The sequence below is a fragment of the Jaculus jaculus genome, chromosome 1 (genome assembly GCF_020740685.1).
Source record: "Jaculus jaculus isolate mJacJac1 chromosome 1, mJacJac1.mat.Y.cur, whole genome shotgun sequence".
Taxonomy (NCBI): Eukaryota; Metazoa; Chordata; class Mammalia; order Rodentia; family Dipodidae; genus Jaculus; species Jaculus jaculus.
Genome location: NC_059102.1, coordinates 310804641 through 310829431, shown reverse-complemented (window position 1 = coordinate 310829431; position 24791 = coordinate 310804641). Strand labels below are relative to the sequence as shown.

The 24791-nt window shown below is 43.2% G+C and overlaps 1 pseudogene; it reads left to right on the top strand.

Moving 5' to 3' along the window:
- Nucleotides 1-11236: 11236 nt before the first annotated feature.
- LOC123458732 lies at nucleotides 11237-23715 on the top strand (annotated as a pseudogene).
- Nucleotides 23716-24791: the final 1076 nt, after the last annotated feature.

Here is a 24791-nt window from a genome sequence, read left to right as displayed (position 1 = left end):
TAATGTCCACTCTCTGCTCATGCCATCATTTTCCCCTGCCATCGTGGAGCTTCCCTTCGAGCCTGTAAGCCAAAATAAATCTCTTTTTCCCAGAAGCTGCTCTTGGTTGGGTGATTTCTACCAGCAATGTGAACTGGACTGCAATAGTACCACATGGGCAAGGATGCCAAAATTTATTAATCCAGGGAGCAATAAAGCCACCCTTGAGGAGCAGGGAACCCTTTCAGCATTCTTCCTTCAGGCCCCATTCTTTCACAAAAAAAGAAAAAGAAAAAAAGAACCATTCATCCTCCTACTGCCCCAAAGCAGAACAGCTGGTCCAATCTCAGTGGTATTAATCTCTCAAACAAATATTGCCCTTGAGCATTGAAATATGCTGTAGTCTCCAGCCTGAAACCCTCTACTCTTCTTGGTGCCAACTTTATATCTTTCATATCCTTCTGCTGATTGCCCCACCAAACACACCGGTCCATCACAAATTCAACTTTGCTTAAGTTCTCAAGATATAAACAGAATACAGCCAGAATATCACACAAAATGACAAACTGCCTGTAGCCCAGACCTGAGAAAGTCCTCTTCCTGTCCTCTCTGAAATACCATAAGCCAAGCCTTCACAGTCCACACTTCTCTCTACACTTAGGTCTTCCAGACTCTCGGGAGAACGGTCCATTGTGGCCTGCTTACAGCACTACATGGTTTCTTTTAGTCTAAAGTTATAAATTCTTCCACATCTCTCTCACAAGTCATTTCCAAGAAGCTAAAAGCCACGCAGTCAGGTTTCTAGCAACAACCCTACTCATGACACTAATTTTCTGTAATAGTTAACTTCTTTTTAATATTATTATTAAGAACATATTTTGTATAGATACATCATGTGTTGGTGCCATTTTTTTCTCTCCTCCCTGTCCCCATTCTGCAGGGGGCCCTCCTCAGTGAGGTTGTGGGTTATGCATTGTGGGAATAGCAATCAGTTTTTGTAGGGGAAGGCAGTGCCTCTGGGCATGACATGCCAATCTGTGACTCTTATAATCATTCCACCCCCTCTTGGACAAAATTCCCTCAGCCATGGTGGGTATGTTTTAAGTCTACTTCAGTGACAAGCTCTTAGGAGCCTCTGGATCTCTGCTTTGGTATGTGTTGAGTATCCTCAGCATCTGTCTCCTTCACCCTGGCACTGCTTGTCAAGCTCACCATGGAAGCAGTGCTCTTGCTCCTCTCCCCATGTCCTCTGTGGTTCTGCCTGGGCTTTGACTGAGATGTGAGGGGTGGTTTATCTCCTCAGGTCTCATTAACTTCTGAAAAAGAAAAACAGATTCTCCAATAGAGAGTGAAGTCAGCATAGGTTAAACTGGATAAGCGTTATTAATTTAGGGAGAGCTTGATGGATGTAGCCCCTCTTTTACCCAAAAACTAGTGGAAGCTTGACATTGGAGAGCCTAATCTTTGTCTCCATAGCATTCAGACTTCGTTCCCAGTGCTGGAGAAGGGTTCCTTTCCACTGATTTATCTCTTAGCCTTTCAGAAAGCCTATTGCTAAAAAGCTTAATGATCCAGGTTCCATTCCCCAATATCCACATTAAGTTGGATGCATAAAATGGCACATACATCAGGAGTTTGTTTGCAGAGGCTAGAAGTCCTGGTGCATCCGTTCTCTCTCATTCTTTCTCTCTCTCTCTCTCTCTCTCTCTTTCTCTATCTCTATCTTTCTCTCTCTTTTCCTTTTTTACTCTATCTCTTTCTGCTTGCAAATACATAAATAAAAATATTTTTAAAAGCCTAGGTCACAAGCCCTAGGTGAGGGAGAAACCACTACTGTTGTTTGGCTAAACAGATATATAATGGCCACCAAACTGCCCTCTAACTACTTATGTTCATGCCAATAAATGTGACTCTCATTTTTGGTCAGCAGGTTATGGGATCAAAGATTGACAGTTGGAGAAAGCCTTGAAGATAGTATGGTCTATCTTTCTACTTGAGTGTATAAACTCTTTTTTTTTTTTCTCTCAGTAACAGTCCCTTTTGTGTGTTCTAACAGACTTATTCCTTCCAGCACCCCTATACCATCACAGTTATAGAAAACACCATTCTTAAACCCTGCCCTTTCTAACAATCCCATGCAAACAAGGAAGGAGGCTGGGTTCAGTTCAATCTGTCTCAACTGGCCTCTTCTTGATGTTGACAAGGCATGACTGATTGTATTGCAATGTGTGATCTTCCAGATGCCTTCACCAAGCTGAAAGATGCCAGTGCTATAGCAGTTATGACGCTGCCCTGCAGACTGCATGAATTGTAAAGACCCAGCTTAATTCACACAGGACGTCCTCTCTGAGTACAGGCAGACAAATCTACAAAGGCTTAGAAAGTAAGCTTCATCCTGGCCTTCCCAAGGAATAGAAAGCCACAGAGGAAAATTGGAAGAGAAACCAGGCAAGCTGTTTTCTATTTTCTAAAGGAAGGAAGCAATTATTTAGCCAGATTCGGGCTCTTTCGGGCACCTCACACATTGTTACTGCTGAACAAACGCTTATTACTATTATTATTAGCAATGAGGTAACACACTACGGACCTTTTCTTCCCTAAAAGGTAAAGGAGTGTTTCCAGGTCCTGATGCTGAATCTTGAGGTATGCTCACCTTAGCAGCAGAAGGATTTTTTCCCCCCTTCAACCTAGAAGAAGGCAGGAGGCAGAGTGCCTGTCTAGAAAAATGACAAGTCAGACATGACACACATACAGACCCATTACTTCTGTCACATTGCTCCTCTTAACTTTTCTCAGCAATTAAGGTTTCATGAGCCTCCCACTCCTTTGCAAATCCTGCTCGTGAGGCAGTTGTAATTAAATCTCCTAGATTTCCCAATGCCTCTTCATTGTAAAATAACTTTCTCTGAGGAAAGTTCCCCTTACCGATTTCTCCAAATACTCTGGACTTGAACTCGGATGATCAACAAAATCTTTTCTTCCTTCTCTTGTAAGGTCTAAACTCAGCACAAGCTCTGCCTCCTCTGGGAAGTCTTCCCTGACTTCCCAGCCTCACTTTGATGCCCTCTATCTGGACTCTCTTCTCCTCTTGTACATGCCTGAGTCACAATAGTAACCTTGCTGTCACTCATACTTAGCCTATGCCCAGGAGCCCGGACCTCCTTCAATTGTCTTGGCAAGCACAGAGCCAGTCCAGCAGAACCAGCGAAGGAACACGCAGCATGTGCTTCCCACCCTCACAACAGCAATTTTGTCTCCCTCCTGAGAGCGAATGCTGCGTCTTCACTGAGCACTGCCTTTGTTCCCAGCTCCTTAGCTTCACAAAGAGAGATGATCCTGAGATGTACCTGCAGATGAGCACCCTGGATTCTTCTAAAATCTTCAAATAATCTTTCAATAACCCTCAGGCTCCAGATTTGTACTAAGCACCACACCACTGGCAGGACATAAGGAACTATAAAACCAGTGCTGTAAGAAATACCATCTTGAAAGCCGGGTGTGGTGGATCACGCCTTTAATCCCAGCACTCAGGAGGCAGAGGTAGGAGGATTGCCATGAGTTCAAGGCCACCCAGAGTGAATTCCAGGTCAGCCTGGCTTAGAGCAGTGAGACCCTACCTTGAAAAACCAAAAAAAGAAAAAAGAAATGCCATAGATATTTCAAGGTGGCATATATCCATAGAACAGTAACTTTCTATCAACAAGTGCCAAATACATCAGAGACAATACTAACTAGAGGGAGTGTTGGACTGGGGGAGGCTGGGGAACCCTGGGGGGAAGGAGAGTTGGGAGGACTTTGCTGGCAGCCAACGTGGGGGCTTGAAGAAGACCAGGCTAGGTGGGGGGGAGGGGAGAAGGCATAGCACTTCCAAAAACTAACAGAAACAAAGGCCCGGGGCAGACTGCACAGTCTATTTGGATTGAGAGAAAGGTTGCCTGGCTGAGATTAAAGTCCTGTGATGAGAAAAATGGGAAATTAGGTTCTAAAGGCAGGCTCAATTGTCTTCACTTGTTCCTCCGTAAGATGATGCCATCAAAGTCGCTTACTTTTAAGAGGCCCTATCAAACCCATGTCCTGAGCAGGAAATGTGCAATTATGCAGGGGATGCGCAGCATGAATGTGACTCAGCCACCACTGATTACTCCTTAAGAGCCCCGTCCTGCGCAGCCTCTGTCCGTCGGTGTTAACTCCCGGCTAGCCACAGTCGGGCCTTTTCCCATTTCCACCCGCTGGTATAAGGTGCGCTCCCCCTGTGCTAATCTCCGCTCTGATCGCCCCGCTTCCCTCGAAAACGAAGGAGATACAAGTCCTGTCGTCGAAGAAAGCATTCTCATTTCATTCTTTATCCACAATCACCTGATCTTTCCTTGTTTAGAGGACGTATTCTGCCTCAAGTTTCCACCCACGCCGGATTTTCTGCAACCCTTCCCTGCTAAACATATTTTGATAATGCCAGAAGATTAAAACAGACGGGAAAGACAAAATCCTCAGCTCTTCCCATAATGTCCAGGCTCCTGACAGGGAGGCAGGTTTGCACTGAGCCCCACAGGAGATGAAATGGTTACATTGTGAGCGCCTTCTTTATGATGTCAGACCTTTAGCTCTTCTCTCCTCAGTGGTTAAGAGTTGGCGCTGTCTGCCAGAAATTTCTTTTGCATCTCCCTCTAACAAGACAGCTCTCCTTGTCCAAATGAGGAGTTGAAATTGTGGCCTTGCCAAGATGAAACAGTCCAACCCACCCTTCTGAGTGTGCCTTGTCCAGCCTCTGAGCAGTTTCCAAAACAGCACAGGATGCCTGGAAAGCCCTCCCATTCCCCATGCCAAGCCATGTGTCTCCTATCATTTAAATAATTTTCCCAAACCCACCCTCTCTGTGATCCCTCGTGACTTCAGAAAAGTCCTTCTCCACATCAGACTCTGTCTCTTCATGAAAGACTTTTGGCTGTCTTCCCTGATACCACCCAAACCCCAAAGCCTCTGCATTCAGTCCTCATGCCTAAACATATGTACCTTGAACTGTACTGACTATAAATAGCCTGAGTTTTAACTCACCCACGGTGTTGCCAACCCATTCTGTCAGCCCAAGCAGTCTTGGGCTTGTCAGGATTAAGGAGCTAGCCTTGCTGGGTTTGCCTTCTTAACTAGATCAAGAGAGGACTAAAGACTGCGTGAGACACTTACTTACTCCCACAATAAAGTCAGGACTCCCCTGCAGACATGAAACATTGCAAGATGTTAAAGTCCCTTATATAAAATGGCAAAATACTTGCATATAGGATAGGCTCTGCACATTTTTCTATATAAGTAAGATGCCTCTGGATTATTTAATAATACCTAATAAGATAGAAATGTCACATTAATGGTTGAAGTGTATTGCTTAGAGAATGACAAAAATAAAAGTCAGCACGTGTCCAGTGCAGATGCAATTTTTTCCCAAATGTTTTTGAACTGCAGTTAGTTGGCTCTGTGGGTAGAACCTAAAGATGCCACCTAGACCATGTTAACGGTGACATGTGAATGATCACAGCAAGGCCTGGCGCTTCTGCTACTGCTCAGGGAAGGGGACACGCTTCTTGCAGTGCTGAAGCCACTGGTAAGTTATTTACTCATGTTCGTGCAATTGAACCCAGTGGGTCACCAAAAACAGAAAGGCGCCTAAATAGAAACAGGACTACTTAGAAAGAAGAAGGGTCAGCAGGATGGGTAGGAAGACCAGAGAAGGCCATGGGAGGTGAAATGGTCAAAATACGTTATATGCACATATAAAAATGATCAATAAGTAAAATGAATTTTTAAAAAAGTAATTTTATTCTGGGAGTTCTGGAAACGATCAGAGATACTCTCAAAGATTTATGCACATCAATATTCATCAGTAATATTTAAATAGTGATAATTTACATATTTTTACATTTTACTATATCCACATAATAAAAATTCTAAAGAAATTATTTTAAAATAATGTCTAGAAAGAATTTTCAAGGGCAGGAAAGCAGATATGAACTAGTTAAGAAGTGGAAGGGTATCAGCAGGAGAAGGAAGGGCACAAGAAAAGGTAATGGGACAGGAATGTGATCAAATACATTGTGTACACGTGTGAAAATGCCAGTGCAACCCATTAAGATATATAATTAATATCTAGGACTTTGCACACACTAGGCAAGTGCCTTACCACTGAACTATATTCCCATTCCTGTGATACGATCTTGATTCTATAACTTTATGTGTGAATAAGCTATATTGTCCAGGATGTAGATAATAAGGAATTTAAAAAGCAGAATTTATTGGGGAGTGATAATTGTGAAACAATAAAAGGATCATTAAGGACAGCCCTCAGAGTGCAATGTGGAATTGAAACATCTTTTCCCCTCCAGCGTGCAGCAATGCAGTAGAGCCTTTCCTTTAGAAGAATCTCAAGTGGAGGATGTGGCCAGGTCTCGTGGTACAACTTTCCTTGGCCGCCACTGAGGCCACTACCAGACTAGACTAGTGGGACATTGGCTTGAGAGCAGACACCAATCCTGGGTGAAGCAAGCGTGTCCCTTGGCGGGGTCTACGTGGCTCACGTCTGTACCTATAGAGCAGATAGACTAGCAGGATTACAGTAAGATGTTAGTAGCAGTCATAGAACTACTCATTTTGCATTTCCTTCTTTATACTCTTCTACATCACCCTTTTTTTTTTTTTAACAAAAAGCCCAGTAATGAGGAAATAGCCTTATATTCAGAAAACAGGGTCCTTTTAAATTTTAAATGAGGACCTCCAGATATCTCTTGTTTTCTGTTCTCTTTCTCCCATCATGGCACATTGTTTAAGAGTGTGAGTTCTAATGAAGTCATAGTTTATTGAAAGACATTTGGGGCTGGAGAGACGGCTAAGCGTCAAGCCCTTGCCTGTGAAGCCTAAGGACCCTGGTTTGAGGCTCGATTCCCCAGGACCCACGTTAGCCAGATGCACAAGGGGGCGCACGCGTCTGGAGTTCATTTGCAGTGGCTGGAGGCCCTGGCACGCCCATTCTCTATTTATCTATCTGCCTTTCTCTCTGTGTCACTCTCAAATAAATAAAGAAAGAAAGAACAAAAAAAATTAAGACATTTGATTAGGACATTATCTCTAGAGTAAGACAAAGTTTAAACCTACACGCACACACATACAGAGAGAGAGAGAGATGAAGGAGTGAGAGAGAGAGAGAGAGATGCCTGCTTTTGGTTCACTGTAAACTATTTGCCTTCTCGAGTAAACTATTTGCCTTCTCGAGGTTTGCTGGGAAGTCCCCACCTTCTCTTCCCTCAATTGGACTTCACTGGAAAGTAAAGAAGGAGCTAGGGTGGGTAGAAGAGGCTTCACATGTATAATCTGCTCACGTAGGACCCAGAAAGAGGTTTAATAGCATCAAGTCATCTGTGATCCTAGATATTGTCAATCAACACTCTACAAACATTAAAGCTGAGAATCAAGTACGTTGCCACACGTCTAGTCAGCACTGGAGACAGAGTTCACCCCTCAAGTCTGTTTGACCTCAGATCTTTGCTCACTTACATACACTCTCAACTTTCAATCAAAACATGGCCAGATCCAATAGCTCAGCAAATTTGGAGAGGTGGATAGTCATAAATGCCTTTGTGTGTAATGTAGACTTCTGCAAAGAATAGGCCAAGAGTCCAGAGACATGAGTTCCAACTCTGGCCCTGTTAAATAAGGGTATCTGATGACTTTGGACAATTTGGGCATTTGCCCATAAAAGCAGTGGCTGGCACTAATGGTTTCAAAAGAGCTTTTCTGCCTTTAGTCTGATTCTCTCATTATCTCTCTAACTCCTTTCTCCCTCTCTCTCTCTCTCTCTCTGTCCTTTCTTTTCTTCTCTCCCTTTCTCCCTCTCTCTCTATTTCTCTTTCCCTCCCCAAGGCTATTATCATTCAGCATCTAAATAACTTACCAACTCATTTTGTTTCCATGGAAAGTAGAAATCTTTAAGGAGTTCCCAACAAGACTCAACAAAATCAAACTTAGCTTGAAATGCAATAATGAAACCTAATGCTTCATATGCTAATTAAAACAAATTTTAGGGCTGGAGAGATGGCTTAGCAGCTAAGGTGCTTGCCTGCACAGCCAAAGGATCCAGATTTGATTTCCCAGGACCCATGTAAGCCAGATGCACAAGGTAATGCATGTGTCTGGAATTCGTAGTGCAGTGACTGGAGGCCCTAGCATGCCCATTCTCTCCCTCTCCCCCATCAAATAAATAAAAATAAAATACTTTTTAGAAAACAAATTTTAGGGCTGGGAAAATGGCTTAGTGGTTAAGGAATTTACCTGTGAAGCCTATGGACCCTGGTTCAATTCCCCAGAACCCACGTAAGCCAGATGCACAAGGGGGTGCATGTGTCTGGAGTTTGGTTGTAGTGGTTGGAGACCTGGCACACCCATTCTCTCTCTCTCTCTCTCTCTCTTCCTCACCCTCCCTCTCTTAAATAAATAAATTAGTTAATTTTTTTAAATGCACAAAAAAAGAGTTCTCAGTCGAGCGATGTGTCCCTCAAAACTATCAATAAAGACAATGTTCACCCACAGCACTGTTTACCAACAGAAGACTGGTAACAGCCAAAACGCCAGTAGTCAGAGGCGTCGCCTGGCAGCATACAATGGAGTATCAAGCAAATACATCTAAACATCGGGAGATTTACCCAGTGCATCTGTGGTGGGCTCGTAGGAAGTCTCCTTCCACTCTCATGGGCTAGCCCATCTCAGTGTCCCCTGCTGGCCTTTCCTCCTCAGCTCAACCTCTAAATGTTCAAAGAGAGCCAAGAATCAGTCATTGGCCACTTTCTCTTTACATTCCCTCTTCATAATAAAACCTCATGGTCCTCCAGGTCCCATAGTTTTAACCATCATCTGACAACACCCCAACTTGTACCTCTAGTACTAAGGTCAGTCATGTGCTCTAAGCTAAGCATCCTATTGTTTCAGAATACGGGCACTGAGATGTAACCCAGGTGACCTGGTTTTACCCTACCCAGGTCAGAAATAGTAATGGCCACCATACTCACTCCTCTTGGCCAGGACACCCAATTGTAATAAAATCAAAAAACATTGATCCAGTTTCTCAGATCCAAATTCTTGAAATCATTCACATTTCTTTCTTAGAGCCCGCACCTTCTGTAGGCCGTTACTTCCCAAACATCAGCCTACATTAGCACCCTGCACCCAGCAGCTATCACCTGTTTCTTGATTCTGACAATGGTTGCCCGGCCTCCCTCCATTCCACTGTTACTCCTTGACAATTTATTCAGCACTCAGTCGCTAGTAGGAGGCTTTAAAAACATGTATCAGATATCATCCACTTGCCCAAACTAGTCAGCGGCTTCATATGTCACTGAGAATAAAAGTTAAATTCCTCGCCGTACCGGCTCTGTGAGCTCCACTCCCCTCGCATTCCTCTGCCCACACTGCCACTGACCACCCTCCTGCCCCACTAGCATGCCAACCCCTCCGGAACAATCGCCCACTCTCCTCCGCCAAGAAAGCTCACCCACCCGCCCTGCCCTCTGTGTCCTCTGGATGGTCCACCCTGGGCACCTTACCTAGGACACTTCCCTCCCACTCCTCTGCCCTTCTACTGTTGTTTGTGTTTTCCTTCAGCCGTGCTTATCACTCCCTGACATTACGTAATTCTCATTTAGTTGTTTGTTTTCTGATACTGTCACTAGAATGTTAAGGAGGGCTGCCTTGCTTTTCACTGGCTAGAACACTCAGTGCCCGGCTTTCAAGAGCCACTCAAGTAGTTATAGAAATGACTAATGAATGCATGGCCCTGGCACAGAATAATCTCCAAGATACATCGCTACATTAAAAAAAAAAAAAAAAAAAAAAAAAAAAACGCAGAGTAGAGTGAGCAGGATTCCTGGGATACTTCTGGAAACATATGGAAGGAACTGTCAAAGGTGGTTGCCTCTGCGAAGGGCGACTAGAGGGGGAGTGAGAGGAGAACATAATTTTCTGGGATCGTTTTCAGTTTGAATTACTTCAGTGACCATGAATTGCCTTTTCAATTCCCGTTCTGCCCGGGTCCTTGTGTTCTAAGGTCCGGTGGGCTGAGTATATTTGTCTTCGTGGTAACTGGGGGACTTCAGCCTCCCCTGCCATTTACCAGCATCCTTACACTTGTCCACTTCTCTAAGTGGAGCCCACCACTTCTTGTAGGATTTTGGGTTTTGTTGTGTTTGGGCAGGGGTGCAGTTTCCTCACCAGCATACTCAAGGACCAGAATTTGATTTCCTCCCCACTCCCACCCCGCCCCCCCTTTCTCCCAAGGCCATGTAGCCACAGTATTCTAAGAGGCTGTAGGAGCAGTGGCTCTTCTGTGGGAAATCACATCTCTAGTCCGCTCCCAGTGACCTTGAGAGGTTTGCTGTCCTCAGCCTCATGTCTCTGATTTCCTAGTGACTTCCAGGAGGCCAATTTCGTATTGCCCCAGTACTGTCCTTGTGGGCTGTTAACTTCGACAAACTTGCCCTTTGTAAAGGACGGTTAGAAGGCACCCTTCAGGGCGAGGAGCTGTTTCCTGCCCCGCTGCTTGGCCTTGGCCTGGCTCCACAGAGCCTACCATCCAAAGATGTAGCTTTGCTGTCACAGACGAGGAAGCAGAAACCTAGAGACAAAGCACTTGCCCAGGATTGCACAGTGAGGTGGGTTACAAAGCACCAAAACTCAGTTCTCCAGCTGCCTGGTTCCATACTCTTTCCAGCTACAACTCCCCTAACAGCTCCAATCAACCCAGTTGTCCTTCCCCTTCAGGCCATGCTTAGTTTCGAAGGGAAATTTAAGAAAGAGAGGAAAAGGAAAAGTGTTCACAGCTTTATACGCTCTGAAGGGACTATTCTCCTGGCCTTGACAACTTGTACCAGCCACATCATTTGTCCTCTTGGGGCTTTTATGGGCACACTAGTAATCTCCTCAGACACTTGCATACCTCAATACACATACAATTGCCACCCCCCACAAGACTCCAGATCAGATATCCTTTAACCCCACTGCAGAAACCTCTTGCCTTAAGAACAAGAGGGCTGGAGAGATGGATCAGTGGTTTAAAGGCACTTGCTTGCAAAACCTGAAGGCCCAGGGCTCAATTCCCCAGTACTCATGTAAAGCTAGATGCACACAGCAGCACATGCATCTGGAGTTTGTAGGCAGTGGAAAGAGGCTCCGGCATGCTCATATCTTCCCTTTCTTTCTCTCAGGTTAAAGAACAGACCAGGAAGAACATAATAAGAGAATAAACTATGTGCACTGCTTATATAAGTTTCACAATACCCAATTTTTTAAAAAAGAATAAATCAACTGAAGCTGACCTCAGTATTCAGTATGGCTATGGTGGTGTAAACATGAATGAACCACATTTGGAAGCAGGAGAGCTAGCACTGGATAGGTATAGGAAATGGGCGGTTGAACTGCTTCAGATGATCTGCGTCCAAATGATGCTGCAAGTAATCAAAAATGATTGTAGTGGAGACGCAAATCCAAAAGCAACCCATGGAGTTATTAACTACTTTCTTCATGTTGATTAATATAAGAAGAAATTTCCCTTAAAGCTTTATCAGGAAATCTTTTAGTCTCCTTTTCTGACTGAAACATCAGATTATCACAAGCAAGAAGCTTCAAATTGATTATCGGAATCAGATTGCTTACAGCCTATGAAGAACTTAGCCGGGCGTGGTGGTGCACGCCTTTAATCCCAGCACTGGGGAGGCAGAGGTAGGAGGATTGCCGTGGGTTCGAGGCCACCCTGAGACTACATAGTGAATTCTAAGCCAGCCTGGGATAGAGTGAGACCCTACATCAAAAAAAAAAAAAAAAAGAAAGAAAGAAAGAAAGAAAGAAAGAAAGAAAGAAGAAAAGAAAATGAAGAACTTCAGTGTCAAAAATGTGTCCAAGTTCATGTACTAAAGTGACTCATGAAGAGCATTAATAAGCTGTAGCAGACCACTTACAGCCCTTGCATGAAGAATGCCATAATATCATTCCACAGGGCAAATGGTAATGTCATGTATGACTCAGAGCTGTGCCCTCTGGCTTACCTACGTTCAGAAGCTATGAAGTCATATTGATGATGAAAGCAACCAATACTCTTACTCGGGTAAGTATGTCAGCATTATTTGTGGAATCTGAAGGGACCAAATTGATGCCATGTCAGGCTTCAATGAGGTGCCACCCTAAGTTTCAGTTTCCTGGAGAGGCAGGCAAGACTTCTGGGAAAAACCACAAACAAAGGGCTGTTAATCAACAGTGACCCTGACATGTGGCTGGGGAAGACAGGCGCCCAGGGGCCTAACTAAGCCAGTTCCTGCAATACCTCTGGACTATGACCAAAAAGGGCGTGCCCAAGGTGATGGGCTCTGGGGGCTGAGTCAGTTCCTAGAGACATGTCCCAACATGCCCAGACATGTCCCTTTTGTGCTTTTTGCAACCCCTTCATGCCTTCTGCCCCAACCAATCAGAGATGTACACCTGTTACTGCTGCTTGCCTACCCAGTCATTTTAAATGATTACCTAACCTGCCTGGAACTCCCCCAGTTGTGCTTAGAAGGGACCCGAGAGCTTCTGTCCTCGTGGCCATCTTGTATGAATGGTTGACCCCCGCATGCTGGCTGATTCTGCAGAATAAACGCTCTTTGTTTTGACATATTATTTGAGTCCGGCATCTTTCTTCAGTGATTCTTCGACCCTTACAGAATCATTTTGGAAAATATATGGTAAATTTGCCCAACTTAGCAATATTGTGGGGTTTTTAAAAATATTTTATTTTTATTTGTTTATTTATTTGACAGAGAAAAAGGGGGAGAGAGAGAGAGAATGGGCGCTCCAGGGCTTCCAGCCACTGCAAACAAACTCCAGACGCCTGTGCCCTCTTGTGCATCTGGCTAACGTGGGTCCTGGGGAATCGAACCTGGGTCATTTGGCTTTGTAGGCAAATGCCTTCACCCCTAAGCCATCCCTCCATCCCAGCAATATTGTTTTAATGGTGGTCAGCATTTGCCTCCGTTGTAAATTAGAATACAAGTGTGCCTGCAAAGAACCTGAACTACTGTGCTCGCTAACTGCTATGACAACTTACTAAAGAAATCAGCAGAAGAGATGATAGGGAATGAAATAGAAGACCAACTCACAAGCTTTATTACCGTCTTCCAACATTTCGTGATACGTGTGCTTTCCAAATTTTGTGCAGGAATGCTGGCAAATGCTTAATTCATGGGTTATCTATCTGACCCATGCAGAGAGCAGGAGAAAGCAGGTGGCACAATTCTGATTTCTCTCTTCTCTTAACCTACTTCTGGATCTATCAATGTGGACGACCCCGAAGTAACAGGCTGAATCTGCCAGGGATGCAGCTCGGCGGTGGAGCCCTTACTTAGCCTGTGTAAGACCCTGGGTTCTCATCCCAGTACCAGAAAACAAAACAAAACGAGAATCACATTAACAGACGAGCCAGGCCTCAGCTTCTCCACTGTGAAGTTGTATTCTATTCGTAGAATATTGAACTCTGTGAAATAATCATTGTGTTAATTTGGATATTTTTATTTTGAAAAGCAGCTAGATCCTGCACTGACATCCAATACCTTATAAGTCTCTTAGCTTTAAACCATGTATTTTCTCCAAAGGTTTTTCTTTATCCAGTTTCAGCTAAACATGGTAATTAGTGTAATTACATATAAAAAGGAGACCATGGAAAAAAGCAGAAAAAGAGGAATCTGTTCTAGAAAAAGGTATATAATATACTAATGTTGTTTTTCTGAGTTGAGTAACTAACAATAAGATAAATACAAAGTCTATTGCATAACTAATTAAAGCAAGCCTGTGGTTATGCATTCACCAGCAAGCTGCATCAAATGCATACAGATGACAGTGTCAGTGCCAATCTCAACCATAAGTTTCACAATTTTATCAAAAAAAAAAACCACTGGGCTGGAGAAATGGTTCTATGGCTAAAAGTGCTTGCTTTCAAAGCCTAAAGGCCTGGGTTCAGTTCCCCAGTACCTACATAATGCCAGATGCACAAAGTGGCCCACAGGTCTAGGGTTCATTTGCAGGGCCTAGGCCCTGATATGCCCGCTCTCTCGCTCTCTCTCTCTCTCTCTCTCTCTCTCGCTCTCTCGCTCTCTCGTTCTCTCGCTCTCTTGCTCTCTCGCTGTCTCCTTGCAAATAAATAAATACAATTATTTGAAAGGGCTGGAGAGATGGCTTAGCACTTAAAAGGGCTCGCCTACAAAACCGAAAGAGCCAGGTCTGACCCCCCAGTACCGGCATAGGCCAGATGCACAAGATGGCTCATACGTCTGTAGCTTGTTTGCAGTCGCTACAGGCCCTGGCTTGCCTATTCTGTCTCTCCCTTTCTCTGTCTGCTTCCTTCTCTCTCTCTAAAAAATAAAGTATAATCTTTTTAAATTACTTTTTTATTTTTTTCTTTGTTTTTTTTTTTTCTTTTGGTTTTTCGAGGTAGGGTCTCACTCTAGCCCAGGCTGACCTGGAATTCACTATGCAGTCTCAGGGTGGCCTCAAACTCATGGCAATCCTCCTACCTCTGCCTCCCGAGTGCTGGGATTAAAGGCGTGCGCCACCACACCCGGCTTAAATTACTTTTTTAAAAAACAGGACACAGGGCTGGGGAAATGAGATGACTCAGTGACTAAAGGCACTTGCTTGCGAAGCCTGCTGGCCTGGGATCCATTCCCCAGTAACCATGTAAAGCCAGAGGCACGAAGTGGCACATGTGTCTGCAGTTTGTTTGCAGTAGCAAAAGGCCCTAGCATGCTCGCTTGCTCTCTCTCTCTCTCTCTCTCATTCTCAAAAAAAAAAATTTTTTTTAAATAGACATTTTTAGATATAGGATAAGTTTTAAATCTTTCTCCTACAGGCCTCTGACTCACACTCTTTCATCTATACTTGCAGGTCCCCAGAAGTCAGAACTGAGCACAGATGTGTGAGCTATTTTACAGGCAGCATTTCAGTGGAAGGAAACTTACATGATTGCATTATCTCTGTGCAGGTGACTTGAAAATGAACTATTTGGGAAAACCACATGTAACTATGGTTACGATCTACCAAATGTTAGTTCTTCTTGCCTTTAACAACAGCGAGAGGGTCAGCTATAAAAACTTCACACTCAGACAAATGAAAATAAATGGATCCAAACAACCAAAATCAGCACTTGATCTGAAAATGATTAGCCATGATTAAGGAATCATTAACTATGTACCTCAGCAGCCAGAGTGTCAGACCAGAACGTCTCCATTTTTTAACTCTGCTATTTCATTGCAACTCTGTTTTCTGGAATGACCCAGACCACCCATCCCAATTATCGCTTTCCTGGAATGGCCCAAACCACCTGCCTGATTACCATTTCCCTGAAGTGCCCCAAGCCCCAAGGCAAGGTGGACCACCCTACAACCAAAGAATTCCTATGACCTCCCCAATGCCCCATAAGTACCCCTAGTGTGTACGGATAGTAGCTGCTGACATGCCTGGTCAGAGCCCTTCTCAGGCTTTCCTGACTAAAGCCGGTCTCAGCTGTTCAGTCAAGTCATTCCTGCCTTTTTCCTACCGTTTTGGTGCCAAAACCTGGGACAGGTGGTCAGAGTGGGGACCCACTCGTAACCCAGGGAGCAATGAGCAGTGGCAGCTCGTCCTGGGTTACCCCTGGGCCCTCACATGGCCTCAACCTCCATCCTGTCCTCTCTCAGTCTCTCTCTCTTTCTCTCTCTCTCTCCATGGTAAATTGTGTGAGAATTCCAACTCCCTTTGGCAGGACTGCAAGGCCAAGGCAAAGGCTGTTCTTTGGTGTGCTCTCAAAACTCCCAGGTTGCTGGGACAATCAACAGTCCTATAGTGTAATCCATTTCCCTCAAAGCTTTTTCTTCTCCCCTCTTATCAGCTTCAAGCATAGAGAGGTCATTCGTCAAATTCACCGGATAACCCAACGCGGGACCAGCTTTAACCCAAGGAGGTGGTGAGTCAGCCTCCATCTGCTTTCCTAGGAGACAGACCCCTCCGTTGTCCTCAGTGAACTTTTCTGGTAGCCTCCAGCCAGGAGCAAGTACCAGGGGATGCATACTTTCCTTCTGAACCCCCATCCTTCTCCAGGAGAAGGTTTCTGGCCTGTCTTCAGATTAGGCATGCCTGGTCCTCAGAAACATACCCTGACACTTCTCACCCTCCATGGGTTCCCAAATTTCCAAAATTTCACTACCTTCCTGGCCAATCTTAGACCAAAGAAGCCATCTGTCTTGGTCCTCCATTGTGAATCCTGGGCTAGAGGTACCCCAAAACTGACTGCCTTCTTGGGCTCCACTTCTCCCCCTTTTCTCTCTGCCTTGTGCTGGGGCTTTTCCTACAGTCAGTACTAGTGCCTCTGTCTGGTGAATCAGGTGACTGGGACTATGTCCCTCCAGGTGGAGTCTGAGACTGTGTTGCTCCTTTCCTAATCTAGTTCCAGAGCTTAGTGCCTACCACATTCCTCCCAGACCTTCCCCCTCCCTGCCCACTCCCTTACCACTGGGCAGAGCTCCAGGACCCCCATACTCCAAATGTGCCCCAGACCCCTGGCCTAAAAGAAGACATAAAGCCCAAGCACCTCATTCTATTGCAATACAGTCTGGCCACAATATAAATTGGACAATGATTCCTGCTGACCTGAAAATGGCACATTTGACTTCCAAATTCATAAAGGCCTTGGTAACTTCATAAACCAGAATGGCAACTGGCAAGAAGTTCCTCCATATTCAGGCATTCTTCTACCCTGACCTTTTCCCATTCTGTCAGTTCTGCTCTCTGACCTAGGTCCTCCTGGGGGAACAAACAGTTCCTATTAGCCACCCACCTTGCCCAAGCCCAAGGAGAAGATCACAGCCATCCTTCACTGTGCCACATCAAATAGCAATCTCCCTCTCCTCTCCCCAACCCTCACCTCTCTTGCTCTCTCCAGCCCTAAACTGTAATTACCTGTTTCTGTTCAAAATACAGATGTAAAACTGGCCTTTGAGAATGGCCTCCAGCCCATTCTTCAGGGTTTTCTCTTGTGCACCTCATAAGTTCTACCTTCAAAATTTCTAACATGACCTGCTTTGACATGACCTGCTTTCCCAGAGAAACCTGCCTACAATCAACAGCCACATGGTAAGATGGGGACTCCGTTCTCCCCTGTGTGGACCTTCATTTACTGGTCATAAGCAGTGATCTTTATGGCTGCAGGTGAAGTCAGTAGGACCTGCCCTGTAACTCCAAGGTACAAACCTTCCCAGAGAACATATAGGCCTCTCCCACATAAACAGTCTTTCCAAAGGCAAAGAAAAAAAGCGTCAATTTTAAATTCAAACTGGTAGTAGCTTCTGCTTTGTCTTTACTATATTTTAGTGCTATAAAGAAAATAAGCAGGGTAACAGTTTGATTTTTTTTGTTTAATTTTTTTTTGGTGGTTTTTCAAGGTAGGGTCTCACTCTAGCCCAGGGTGACCTGGAATTCACTATAGAGTCTCAGGGTGGCCTCAAACTCACAGTGATCCTCCTATCTCTGCCTCCCAAGTGCTGGGATTAAAGGTGTGCGCCACCACGCCCGGCTTACAGTTTGATTTTAAAATTAACAAATAACAGATTTAAAAGCTACACAACCCATTTGATCTTTGTGGCAATCTTTATGGCTAAAGGTATAAATATATTGTCTATATTGCTGTTATGGTAACATTAACTTATAAGTGAGTACTTATATAAATTTTAAAAAATCAAATTAACATATGTCTTCATTAGTTTAAAGTATAACTAAAACCTTTTAAAAAGGTCTCCTTTTAATTGCATTGCATGTCTTCGTCATATGTCTAAGGCTCCATCATATGTCTAAGACATTTACTGTGCTGTCACGTGTCCATGTGTTTCATGTAGTCTGTCCTGGTGTGCAACTAGATCTATGGCAATTAAGTGTTCTAATTTTCAAGTGTGCACACATTCATGGATGTATCTTAAGATGATACTTAGTTGCTAGAAACAGGTTTACAATATATTGAGCTTAAATCATCTCTACTTTTGGCTTTATGCTTGTTCATGCTTATTGCATTAATAAATACGTTTATATATAAATTTCAATCCTATTTCTAACATTGCCTTCTAAATGCTTGTTATGACTTAAATTCTTTAAGACATTATTAGTTTGGGTTAGCTAAGAAAGCACAAGCTGTTGATGCATTTTCCTTGCATTAATAATTGTTAAAATACAGTATACATGCTTGTCATTAGGGACAGCTTCCTGGGTTTTAATGTTAACTTCTAAATTTTATAATAATAATGGTAACAATACAAAAGGGAACTTCCAATAAAAGAATAGGTAAAAATCACAAATGTAAAGTGTGTTTTCAGTTAAGAAGGTTAAAATAAAGGGATATATTTTTAAATCAGAAAGGGCTTTGTAAGGCTAGAGATTGCTCTAAATAGAAATTGAGAAAGAAAAAGCTAAAAGGTAAAGTATGTTGTTAAAAAAAAAAAAAGGTATGAGAGTTGATATAAAATGGTTGTGTGGGACTTAAACAGAAAAAGGTTTGAGTTGCCTGTGGTGAAATGGGTTAACATAAAAAGATTGGTTCTCAAGGGAAAAAAAAAAAAAAAGAGGTTGGTTCTCTGTATTTTCTTTCACCTCATTTATATAATTCAGATTTAACTATAATAAGTTGATACACCAGGTGTGGTGGCACATAACTTTAGCTCCAGCACTTAAGAAGCCAAAGTAGGAGCATTTCCATGAGCTCAAGGCCACCCTGAGACTACAGAATGAATTCCAAGTCAGCCTGGGCTAGAGCAAGATCCTACTTCAAACAGTAAATCAATAAATAAGTTGACAAATTTATCTACATTGCCATGTCTCATATCCAGGTTAAAATTTAGTGATATCTAGGTTTCCTACTATGTCAGTTAAGCTTTTAATTGTTGGAGAAACTTAGTTTAAGAAAAGCAAGATTTAAAACAAAAAAAGCAAAGGAAAGCAAGATTTATTTAAACTGTGATATTTTTGTTTAAGCTTTTTCTGGGCATTCAGTAAGACAACAGGACACCTTTATATTTCCATCAATCCACCTGAGAGGTCCCTATAACACTATAATTCCATCTGTCTGGGTCCCTTTTGATTGTTCTCCAAGGCGGAAAAGTCAGCTACTAGAGAACCCCCTCCCTCTTTTGCCCAATTTCAGACTGAAGAAGCTAGAATTGAGTCAACATCTATCTCCTAAATAATAAAAAACCTGGAGTATAAACTCTTGAAAGGGGGGAATGATAGATGTACAGGCAGACATTAGACTTGGTGATCATCAGAATACAGGCCCAGTTTCCTTTCTCCATGGTAACATTAGAAAGGAAAGAACCACTCCTTTTTAACTAGAGGTCTGATTCCAAATAGAAGTATAAGGATATAATCTGTACTAATAAATTAAAGGGGTTATAAAAAGGTGTTAAATTTCCAATTAAGATAGAGTTAGAAAAAAAAAAGAGTTAGAAAGAAAGATATATTTAGGAACTAAGGGAAAAAAACACAAATTATATTGTTTTTAAATTTCTAAGGTAAATTCAAGTTTTCTTTTTTTGACAGTTTTGTGTTTTATAGCTGCGTCGAGGGTCAGCTCTGGCCTCGCGCGCTGCTGCTCCTGGGTCCTCCCGCGTCTCCCGGCTGCCTGAGCCCGCGGCGCGGGGCTCGGGTCGGGGTCGTCTTGGGCGGCGGGTCCAGAGGCTTGTAGTTCTTGCCCTTGTAGGATTTCCTGAGGTTTTTCTTTCTGAGTCTGGTGAGTGACTGTGAGAACTGGAGCGATGGATTTTCGGACAACTTGGATCTTGGAGAGCCTGGACGCCGCAGGGCTGGGACAAGTCACCTTCGGGTCCAGCCATTTCAGTTCCTCCTCCTCCTCCTTGCCCTGAAGGTCCCCAGCCTGAATCTTAGCGGTGGCCGTCACCGCCGTGGAAAGAGGAAGGCTCAACTTTTCTTAACTATGATTCTGCTCTTAATGTGGTATTTAAAAAAAAATCATTCTCTTGAATCTGAAATTGTCGATTCTTTGGTTAGTTTGCAGATATGAAGTCAGGGCTTAGGGTTCCAGGAAGCACCCCACAACCCAAATTCATTATTTATTTTTATTACTTATTATTCTAATAGACTAAAATTGGGCTTATAAAATTTTATCATGGGTGGGGCTGGAGAGATGGCTTATTGGTTAAGGCACTTGCCTGCAAAGCCAAAGGACTTCTGTTCAATTCCCTAGGACCCACATAAGCCAGATGTACAAGGTGGCGCGTGCATCTGGAGTTCGTTTGCAGTGGTTGGAGGGCCCAGGCATGCTCATTCTCTCATCTTTCTTTTTCTCTATCCCTTTCTCCCTCTCTCTCTCTCTCTCTCCAATAAATAAATAAGTATTTTTTTTATTTTTATTGTGCCTACAAAATTAGCAAGTGGTAATAATAAATTATCAAGATGAGTCAAAGCTTTTAGCTTTTTCAGCCCTGACATAACATTTATTAGTTCTTCTAAAGTTACAGCTTTTGATCTCTGTACAAAGTAAGTAAAGATTACAAGCCATCTATATTAATGACTTATAAAGAACTTTTAAACTTGATAACTAAACTTCAAAGTTAGCTCATTTCTTAGTTTCTATCATGTTTTAATTTAGAATTGTTTAAGATATTTTAGGACTGGAGAGATTGCTTAGTGGTTAAGGCACTTGCCTGCAAAGCCAAAGGACTTCTGTTCAATTCTCCAGGACCCACATAAGCCAGATGTACAAGGTGACGCGTGCATCTGGAGTTCGTTTGCAGTAGCTGGAAGCCCTGGCATGCCCATTTTCTCCACCCCCCCCCAATAAATAAATAAAAATAAAATATTTTTTAAAAAGATATTTCAATATTTTAACGTTAGTCTCTTATACTTTCTACCTTACCTAAGCCAAATCTTCATATTGCCTAAAATTTTAATTAGCTCTTTTTATCCAAGTTAAGAATTCCATCTTCCTTATTTCTACAGACAGCATTCCTTGTCTCTTTACCTGCCACCTATATTACTATTTTCACCTTAAATATAATACTCAAGTGTCACCTGTAAATGTCATGTCACAAACAAGAAAATTCATCTTTAAATATATAGTGACTAGATCATAATGGCTAATAGATTTAATATGACCTAGGAGGATCTTTTATAATGGCTCTGATAAGTATCACTCTCCTGAAGAGCTGTCTACTGCCTGTTCAACATCATCTACAACAGACTCTAAGAGAAATTCTCTTAGCCACCTGGTCTGACAGCCTGCCTTGTGAACAAACTGCAACATAGCGTCTGGCAAATGGGAAACAAAAACCCGAGGCGCCCAGAAGCTATGCCTATGTTACTAGAACTTCAACGATGGATGCAGCAATTGTAGAGGAGTCAATATTAAAAGTCCAGAGCCAAAATAAGTTGCAGTTTTATTAGCCTTTAAAATCGCCATCTTGGAAAAATGTATATGCTATGCTTATCAAACTGCCCAGTAAGCACTTCTCTTAATATTTATACCCTTATGTTAACACTACTCTCACTTTGGGTAGAGAATCTTCTCTTTTCAGATGGCAGTGACTTTGGGATGACTCAGAAGGTATCATAGTGCTGGAAAGAAATGACTGGAATACTGAGTAACATCTCGATCACACCTTCCAAGGTTCAGGGTCTAATGTGGAAGAGGTGGCAGAAAGAATGTAAGAGCCAAAGGAAGGGTAGCACTCCATACAACGTGCTCCCTCCAGACACAAAATGGCCTGGATATCCATGACCTCACAGTGCGTGACACTACCTACACAAGACCATCGTAAGAGGAGGAAAAGATGATAGCATCAAGATAAAAGAGACTGATTGAGATGGGGAGAGGATATGATGGAGAATGGAATTTCAAAGGGGAGAGTGGGTGGGGGAGAGAGAGGGTATTACCATGGGATACTTTTTATAATCATAGAAAATGTTAATAAAAATTGAGAAAAAATTAAAATAAAATAAAAAAATAAAATTGCCAGCTTATTATCTTTTCTGTATATGACTTTACATCTCTTTGACCAGCTGAGCCAGCTGTTGTTCTGTTATATCTCTATGTCACAGTCAGCTTCACATCGCTGGGATAAACCTCCAGACCAGATAGTTTATGGGAGGAAGAAGTTTATTGAAGCTTATAGGTGCAGGGGAAGTTCCGTAATGGCAGAAGTACCTGGCTTCCTTTCAGAGGTCCACACAGAGAGAAAATACCACCTGCAGCACCATAGGCAAGCACATTCCAGGAACCCCAGGCAGAGCTCAAGCACTCCGCATATCTTTAGGCTGGAATTCCAGAACCTTACCCAAACAAACCTTAGGGATGGACCTTAGGATCCGCCCACAGTGGCACCAAGTTACAAGCTTGAATAAAACTCCTGAATCTATTGGGAGACGTCCAGTCCATCCAAACTACCACACTTTCATAGACATATTCCTATCAAGCTAGACCTGTACATTTCCTCTGAGGTAAAACTTGCTCTCTTGTGTGCCAGGGCCTCCCTCATATTTACTGTCTTTTTGCTCTCTAATTCAACCTTTTTTTAAGAGGTGCTATTCCTTTATTTATTTATTTATTTTTTATTTATTTATTTATTTATTTATTTATGAGAAAGAAAGATACACAGAAAGAGAAAGAGAGACAGAGAGAATGGGTGCACCAGGGCCTCCAGCCACTGCAAACAAACTCCAGACACATGTACCACTTTGTGCATCTGGCTTACATGGGTCCTGGGGAATCAAACCAAGGTCCTCTGGCTTTGCAGGCAAGTGCCTTAACCACTAAGCCATCTCTCTGGCCCTAATTCAATCTTTTATTTGCCTATTTATACAATTTGCTTCAGCGGATACAATTGCAAATGGTTTCAGAAATACCTGTTGGTACTTGGGAGTGTGAGGTGCCTCCTTCCATAGCCACCTCTTGGAACAAGGTAAAGACAAACTCCTGCTGTAGTCCCACCAAGCCATACATCCACCTAGACCCCCATGGTCAGAACCATGCAACTGGAACCTCTTCCTCTAACATCCCTTCAGCAGCGTTCTATATTATGACAGAGTTGCGGCTAGTAGAACCAGGATGTCACCATTTTTTAACTCTGATTTTCTATTTCACTATAACTCTGTTACCCAGAATGACCCAGACCACCCATCCCAATGATCACTTCCCTGGAATAGCCCAAGTCACCTGTCCGGTTATCACTTCCCTGAAGTGGCCCAATCCCCAGGGCAAGGTGGACCACCCTACAACCAAAGAATTCCAATGACCCCCCCACACATACACACACCCCATAAGTACTCCTAGTCTATGCTGGAAGTAGCTGCTGACATGCCTGGTCAGAGCCCTTCTGGGGCTTTCCTGAATAAAGCCCATCTCCACTGTCAAGCTGAGTCTTTCCTGGTTTTTCCTGACAACGAGAACAAAATTTACAGTGCGTAAGGACACGGCCCCAGAAACAGCAGACAAAGAGTGCCACCGATGATTGGGAAACATGTCTCCAATCTGCTACGGTACTCATCATGAGAGTATGGAAAGCACTTCAGCCCAAGGCCCTCGTTCCAGGGATGATTAGCCAGTCAAGAGTCTGGTTCTATCCCCATATCAGCATGATTAAGAAGTGCTTGGAAGTTCTGACAGACAACCAGCACACTGGGCACAGCCAAGTGGCCGCAGATGAATAGGGCTCTGTCACATCCTCCAGTAGGTGTGAGAAAGCCGTGGCGGGCAGCTTCAGTGTGTGCCTGGGGGAAGAAGCAGGCCTGTGCTTCCTGATTCACTCACTTGGAAGCCCTCGGCTTTTCTACTGCTCATAGCGTCACCAAGTGCCATGTTACCCGTGTCAAAGAAAATGCCTAGAGATATTTCAAGCTCATTAGAACATTTTTTTACAACGTTATTAAGCCGGGCATGGTGGCGCACACCTTTAATCCCAGCACTCGGGAGGCAGAGGTAGGAGAATAGCCATGAGTTCAAGGCCACCCTGAAACTACCTAGTGAATTCCAAGTCAGCCTGAGCTAGAGTGAGACCCTACCTCGAAAAACCAAAAGAGAAAAAAAAAACTTTATTAAAGAATGGATGAGTAGTGCTGAAATGTTGAAATTTGATTAGATGCCATGTTTTTTCTCCCCTTCAGATATGTAGTTGTGGGTGAATATTAAATATGAAATTAAAAGTTTAATTTGTAAAAAATGAATGAATGAACACTTAAAACATGATATTCCGTTTTTAGCGCATTTATAAATCAAATATTACACATTCGCCCTTTCCAGTCAAAATTTGTGACAAGATCTGGAAATGACTGTTCTGATAAGAAGAGAATCAGGAGGTCACATTTCTGAAACACCCCAGAAGGGTTCATTGTCAAGAGTTTCTTACCCAGTGTGGAGAGCAATGATCTCCTATGGGACTGCCTACCTACATGTGCCTGCTCTGAGCAGCAGTGTTCAGGGTCTGTGTCCAGGTGGCTGTGTTCCAGCCTCACCCACGGAGAAGGGCCAGATGTTTTAAAACAACTAGCTTCTGAGCAGCTTCTCTGAGGAATGGCCTTAGCTAAGCTGCACCCTTGGATTCTTCTAGACCTGGAGGTAATGGCTCAGTTACCATCACTAATAATAAGCCCTGTTTTAGCTCAGCAGCCAGTGAGCAGTGGGTACTGTAATTGCTGGTTCTTTGCAATCTACACTTTGTTCTATTATTTTAGTATTGTTATTATATCATACAGAGAGCTTCTAGCCATTGTAAAGCCATCAAGATAGG